Here is a 7974-nt window from a genome sequence, read left to right on the forward strand (position 1 = left end):
TGGGGACACGGTGCAGTTTTCCTGAGGGTGCTCAGTCTGGGCCTGTTTGTGAAGGTGACATCTGACACTTGAAGGAGGCAAGGAAAGAAGTCATGTGGCTATCTGAGGGTGGACTAGTTTTCCATTGCTATGTCACAGATTACCACAAATGTAACAGCTTGATATAATATCCACTTCTTATCCCACAGTTCCTGTGGGTCTGGCCACGGCTCAGCTGGGTCCTCTGCTCAGTGCTCACAGGGCTGCAGTCAAGATGTCAGCCAGGCTGCATTTCTTTCTGGAGCCTGGGAAATTGTTGGCAGACTGCATCTCCTTGAAGCTGTAGAACTGATGGCGGTTTGCTTCTTCAAGGCCGGCAACAGAGAGAAACAGTCTCAAGTGCTTCAAGTCTCAGCGTGAAGGGAAACCTCTTTTTAAAGGGCTCACCTGATTAGGCCAGGTCCACCAGGATCATCATCCTAATTTAAAATAAAACTGACTAATTTGGATACTTGGGCCTTTAATTATCCTTTTACCTCTACTATATGATGTAGTATAATCATGGGAGTGATCCCCCAACACTTTTGCCATAGAAGAAGAAAGTCCTACCCACATGCAACAGGAGGAGATTACACAAAGGTATGGAAATCAGGGGCTGCTTTAGAATTCTAGAGGTGGGGGAAGAGTAAGTGCAAAGGTCCTGAGGTGAGAATACCCAGCATGTTCGAGGAACAGCAAGGAGGCCAGTGGGACTGGAGCTGTGACTGAAGTCCTGAGGTCAGAATGGTCACATGGGATGGGGTCACATCAAGCCAAGTGAAATGGGGAACCAGAGAGGGTTCTGAGCAGAGGAGTAATGAGATTGAGTTAACATGTTATTAGCACCACTTTGGATACTGTGTTGTGAAAAGGCCATGGGAAAAAGGTGGGAGCAGGGAAGAGGAGGCTACTGCAGCAATCCCTGTGAGGGATGATAGCAGACCGGACCACAGTGGTGGGGTGCATCAGGGGGAAGTTCTGGGTGTATTTAGTGGGAGGTGCCAATTAAGGTTTGCTGATGGGTTGGATGTGGGCGGGAGAGAAAAAGAGGAGTAAAAGATGACTCCAAGGCTTTTGGCCTGAGCACAGGGAAGAGCGGAGCTGCCATCAGCTGGGATGGGGACCCAGAGGGTGGTACGGATTTGGGTTGGGGAGGGCAGTGCTCAGTGTAGACATATGACGTTTGGGACACCCATCACACATTCAAAGGAGACCATGAGCAGGCATTTGGATTTAAGAGTCTGGAGTTCAGGAGAGAGGGCCAGGCTGCAGACATATAAATTTGGAAATCATCAGTACCGATATTGAAAGGCACAGGCAAGATCACTTAGGGGGAGTGGACTGAACCCTTGGTAAAGTCGGAGAAAACAAGAGTATGAAGTGAAGACAGGATTTCAAGAAGGAGGAAATGATCAGCTGTGCCAAATGCTGCTTGATATTAAAGCTGAGCTTCTTTATTTAAAACATTTCAACAAGGCATAATTTATGGAGCATAAAATTCCTCCATCATAAGAGCACGGTTTGATGATTTTTAATAAACAGTTGTGCAACCATCACCACAATCCAGTTTTAGACCACTTCCATCCCGAGAAAAAGTCCCTCATGCCTGTTTGCCATTATTCTCTGCTCCCACGCCCAGCCCCAGTAAACCACTATATCGATTCACGCTTTGTAGGAAGTTCTGACACATGGAACCGTTCGGTATGTAAACTTTTGGGCCTGGCTTCTTTTACGTGCCATAGTGTTGCTGAGGTTTATCCGAGTGATTGTGTGTATCAGCAGTTTGTTCCTCTGTATTGCTGAGAAGTAGTCCAAGGATGGATCACATTTTGTTTGCTCATTCATCACTGATGGACATTTAATTATTTCTAGTTTTGGCTATTATAATACTCTTGCTATGAATATTTGTGTACAAGTCTTTGCATGGATGTATCTCTTCATTTCTCTTACCGATGAGTAGAATTGCTGGCTCATATGGTAAGTGTCTGATGAGCTGTTTAAGAGGTGAGCAGTACCACCTCCACCTACGTGAAGTGCCGCCTGAAGGTCTTGGTGCAGATCCAGTCGGTCAAGCTGGCTAGGAGTGGTCCCCCAGCGGTGGCTGGAGGAAGAGTAGGGCTGAGAGGATTTTGAGATGGTGCATAAAGCTGTCCCACACAACCTCGGTCTTCAATGCTGAAACTGCCTTCTCTAGTCTTATGCCAGAGCGACTGAGCACTGCTAATGGAAATCTGACAGCTACAAAGAGTGAGAAGTTTTTAATTTCAGCTAGTCTCAGTACTGTTGATGAATTTTCTTTGTTGAGGCTAACCATTCTTTCCCAAACCACTGCATATGGGGACACGGCCCCATACATTGGTTGCAGATTCAGAAAATAACCCACCCCCAGTGTTGTCCCTGAGCCAGCACCATAACTCCGTCTTCAATAGGCTGTTCTCTTGTTCCCTGAGGCCAGCTGCTTCTGATGAATGAATGCATGGCAAGACCAGAGAATCCACTGAACTTCTTTTCCTACAAAGAGAGTTCTTTGGTCAAAAGCGGTTTGGCAGGATATCCATCATGCTGTATGAGGCATTCAGTGTGTCTGTGAAGGATGGGGTGGTCAGTGACTGGCTGGGCGCCGGGGAACGGTGCCCAACTTGGTCTCTGCTGTTGGTGGGTTAGATTCTCAGCAGTGCTGGTAGCCAGGTTAGCTTTGGTGAGGGGAAGTCCATGTGGTTGAGCCCACACACAGCCTCAACCCCTGCCACCATGACTACTTTGTTCATGAGCCCAATGAGCAAGAATTGGGGTGGGTGGGGCTGGAGGATGTCTGACATGCACAAGTCACCTTGTTCCCCTGATTACAGCCACCGCTGCAGTCAGTCCTTTTGGTGAGCTTCCACAAATATTCTACAAATAGTCTCCAATTTTAGGTCCATTCTGCAAGGTCAATCCACATACTTTTCCACAAGCTCGCATTATATTCCTGCTAAATCCCAAGTCCCTTATGCAGCCAAATCATTGGCTACTTATCTGTCCCTAAGGTTCTCGAATTCCAGTTTAAGTGGTTGTGATGTAATTTCTTAAGTACTGCCAGCTGGAGAAATTCATCTCTTTACTGTCCTTCAGGGCCACTCAAGCAAGACTGCAACACCACAGTTATCGGCCATCTGGATATGAGCCGTCTGAAAGCTGGACTCCATTTTTTCATCTTAGGTCAGCCGGACATGTCAGACTCTCCATGAGATCACAGTACGGCCTGAGAAGAAATATGAGTTCAGGAAGAGTCCATTGGCCACACAGCTAATCTGACCCACAGCTGACCACGTGCCACGAATGAGCCCAGCCAGGAGCAGAAGAATCATCCAGGAGACCCAGAGACTCCTGAGCAGTAATAAGTATTTATGGTTTCAGACCAGCGATGTTTGGGTGGTTTGTGTACAGGTTCTAAAACCCTAGGGACTTGTTTTTTGGAGGGGGGGTGAGGGGAGGTAATTAGAATTGTTTGTTTATTTAATATTTCTTAATGGAGGTACTGGGGATTGAACCCAGGACCTTGTGCGTGCTAAGCAGGCACTCGACCACTGAGCTATACCCTTCCCGCAACCCTAGGGACTTCTGATGTGCGATCCCACTGGGGCTTGTCACAGGCTCCCCCAGTGTTCTGATCATCTGTGGGCATCTTGAGCACATGGGGATCCACTGGGTCATAAGGCCTAAAAGGTAGGGATGCCTGCTTTGCAGCTGTACCTTCCGCGGTGTCTTCTTGCCCTAGATGACACTCAAAGCCGACATCCCCTCTGGTTCTGCTAAATAGGTCAGAGTAGCACATTCAAATGTGGCCAGTGTGGACCCCAATATCCAGAGGTCTACTGTGCACTGTGTCTCTTTTTCAGGGACAAAGTTCACAAGGCATAGCAACTTGTCCATTTTTTTTTTTAGGGGTAGAAAGACAACTGTTTTGCTGTTACTGTGAGAGCCACACACTTATTTACATAAGAGAGGGCATTCATATGACGTGCTCACTACTTTCGTGGCCAACAAATTTATGCAGTCATTTGTTGCCATGTCATCTTGTCCTGTGATGGGAAATCTTTCTCCACTTTTATTTATCAGAGTAAAATTTACATAAAGTAAACAAATCTTAAATAAACAGCTTAATGGATTTTTTTTTAACCCGTTTCTACACTGTAAAATGCCATAAATGATCAGCACCATAGAAGACTCGCCCTGCGCTCTCTCCTGGTCAGTATCCTCTCAGAGACAGCCTCTACTCCGATGGGTATCCCAATAGATTCGTTTTGCTAGGTTTTGACCTTCACGTAAATGTAATCATAGGGTATATACTTTTTTTAAAAAATTTTTTTGTGGGGGAAAGCTAACTTGGTTTTTAGTTACTTATTTATTTTAATGGAGGTACTGGGGATTGAATCCAGAACCTTGTGCACGCTAGGCATGCACTCTACCACTGAGCTGTACTCTCTCCCCTGTACTCATTTATGTCTGGCTTTCTTTGTTTTGTATTATCTCATCCTTGCGCACGCAATCATGCATGTACCCGTGGTTCAATTCTTTTTATCGCTGGGTAGTATTTAGTGTAAGAATATGCTGTAATATTTACCTGTTATTCTGTTGATGAACTTTTGGATTGTTTTCATTTGTTAGCTGTTATGAGTAAAGCTTCTATGAACATTCTTCTATATGTCTTTTGGTGGACTTGAGCATCATTTCTCTTGGGTATATACCTCTGAGTGGGCTTACTAGATTTAAGAAATTTTGTATGTTTAGCTTTTCCTGTCAACACAGTGCTGGAATTCTCTTTACTTTGGACAGGATATTCCAACAGGCCCCAGGCCACTGCATTCCTAGGAATTTCTTGACATTGTAAGCCTCTGTTTTCACAGGATTTATCTTCTACCATCTAACATATATCCATTAAAAAAAAGCAGGATGTTCCTTCCTGCTCCCTCCGTCCCACCCGCGTCCTGACTACCACAAGCTTCGGCTCTGATCCGAGGACCGCAGTGGAGCTCTGGGTCCCTGGGGATTCGTGTGCCTTCCAGGAAAGTCTGGATATTTCTTTTCCTTCTGCAGCTACATAGATCATAAGTGTCTTTGGCAAATGCTAGGAGGAAGACTTCTAGGATGAATATCTAATGTTAGTGCTGCATTCTTCCTTCACCTGGTCTCTCCTTCACCCAGGTGGCTCTGAGTCTGTAGCCTGGTAACTGCGTAAGGGCCTAGGATGCTATGCTGTGGTGGCTTAGGTTAGGTCCTGATTCACCATAGGGTATTTCTGGTCATGTAGAACAAGTGAGCCTTAATGGCTTCTTGACTGTTTTAGTTTTAGGAGACTCATGACCAGTCAGTACCTCCCAAAGATTCTTGTGGATTAAACCATTCTTATTAGCCAGCATATATACTCAACAAAGGGATTATAGTCAAAATCTAAAATGAACTCCCATAAACCGGTTGAAAAAGACAAATGAGCCAGGAGCAAACCACACAAAAAAGCTATACAATTGTCTAATAAAAATGAAAAGGTATTTATCCCATTAGTTATTGGGGAAATTAAAATTAAAACCATAATGAGATACACACCAACTGGAATAGCTAAAATTAAAAATGCTGGCATTACCAAGGGAATACCGAACAATGGGAGCCTTCAGACACTGCTGGAGGGAGTGTGCGCTCACGACCCTGTGGGGAGCCTGGCTGGCAGTGTTACTCAAGCACATGCATGTACCATGTGGTCCCACAATCAGCTCCAGAAACACATACACATGAGCATCAAAAGACATGCCCAAGAATGTTTATCATAGTGGCACTATTTGTAATAGCCCCACTGGAAACAACCCAGATGCCCACACCCAGAAAAATGGGGCAAATAAATGCATACAACAGAATACCAGAAAGCAATGAAAATGAACAAACTATAACTACATTTGAAAACATCTCACGGTCATTATGTTAAACGAAAGTATGTGTATGAACAGACATGCGTGATTTCATTTATATGAGGTTCAAAAAGAGGCATATTCAGTCTATTGATTTAGAATTAAGGGGAGAGTGGGCAGGTAGTTACTGGGAAGGGCATGAGAGGTGCTTCTATTTCTTGAGCTGGGATTGTTTTCACAATTGAAAATTGAAAATTAGCTAAATATTGAAGATCTGTGCACTTTTATGTATGTATGTTACACTTTAAAAGTTTAAAATAAACTCACAGACATAGTAAACAATCTTATGGTTACCAGTGGGGAAAGGGGGGTGGGAATGGATAAATTTGGGATTTCGAGATTTGCAAATATTAACTACTATATATAAAAATAGATGAAAATCAAATTTCTTCTTCCTTGTATAGCACAAGGAACTATGGTCAATATCTTTTAATAACCTTTAATGAAAAAGAACAGGAAAACGAATATATGTATGTATGTGTATGTCTGGGACATCATGCTGTACACCAGCGACTGACACATCGTAACTGACTATACTTTAACTAAAACAAAAGAAGTTTAAAATAAAAAAAAGAAGTTTCTTGCTCTGCAGAAGATGGAACAAGCATACTCTACCTGGTCTCTCTTATTGAAAGGAAGGGTATATTTTGGACATGGAGTGACTTCATGAGCACTTGGAAATGTACGTGGCACCAGACAGACAGGGAAGGAGATCAGAATTCAAAGATCCACAGAACTGGCAATGAGTTTACCGTTTTCCCCCGCTAGTATTGCCTCGCCAGCACTCAGAGCGTGCGTCCGATGGTGAACAGAAATCATTCCAAGAGAAGTCCTCCTCTTTGTGGTCTGAGGAGTGGGAAAGGAATCTTCTAACGCAGTCTCCAGGCAGCGCTGCTACGGCGGCAGAAACGGTGGCAAAGGTGGCAGCAAAGTAAAAGCAGTGACACCGAGACAGGCACCCAAACCTTGGGTGGGGTGCTTCCTCTGCAACCAAAGAGCATGGGGTGGCTCTCCACAGCTTTTTTTATTTTGTTTTGTTAAAAATAATTTTTAGGGGGAGAGGGTGTAGCTCAGTGGCAGAGTGCCTGCCTAGCATATGTGAGGTCCTGGGTTCAATCCCCAGTACCCCCATTAAAATCAATCAATCAATCAATCAATCTAATTATCTCCCTCCCCCAAAATAAATAAAAATAATTAAAAAAAATTTCCTTGGAAAGTGATGGGCCCTGCCCTGTGGATTTCCAGGCCAAGTCGAGGTAAGAAATGCTCCCCTAGTCTTTGGGCTGGGGTACCATGGTCCCCGCCTTCCCACGGGCGCAGGAGCTGCATCGTCCAGCTCAACTAGGCTCCAAAATATCCAAAGACCCCTATTAGGCCGTTTCTCCCTGCCACCCACTTCCCAGTCTTTCCTGACTTTCCCTCTGGGCAGGGTAATTTTTCTTCCAAAGCCAGTGCTGGAACCTGTGCTGTGCAGAAGAGAGGGCAAGACCAGGGATGTCCCCAGCTTCCCATCAGAGGACACACAGCCCCTCAGTCAGCCCCTCCTCCGCTGGCTTCAGCCTGCGCTCCTATGCAAGCCCCCTCTGTGAGGCTTGAAGGAAGATGGACCAGAGAACCCTTATAAAAGGGAGGTGAGACAAAACACACCAACTTAACCCCTTCTCAGAAGCAAACTCCCTGTAGTCTCTTGTTCTAGTTCACTGGTGAGCCCTTCGGACAGGGCCTGGGAGGGCTGGGTGAGTGGGTGAGTAAGGGTCCCCAGCCCCCAGCCCTGGGAGGCTACATCTCCCAGGGGAGTGTCCATTAGCCCCACCCGTGTGGCCTGGCTGTGATACGCATGCTCTGGGAAGCGATGGCGTAAGTCACCAGGAGAGCGGTGGTGTGGCTCATTGTGATTCCTGCCAAGAGCTGGGCCATCGATACGGCTACAGGGGCCACAGGAGCCAAAGATACAGCCACAGGAGCTACGGAGAAGGTGGCAGTGCCTTTTCCTGGGCAATGGCTTGAGCCAGAACAG

Source organism: Vicugna pacos, chromosome 19, assembly GCF_048564905.1.
Source record: "Vicugna pacos chromosome 19, VicPac4, whole genome shotgun sequence".
NCBI lineage: Eukaryota > Metazoa > Chordata > Mammalia > Artiodactyla > Camelidae > Vicugna > Vicugna pacos.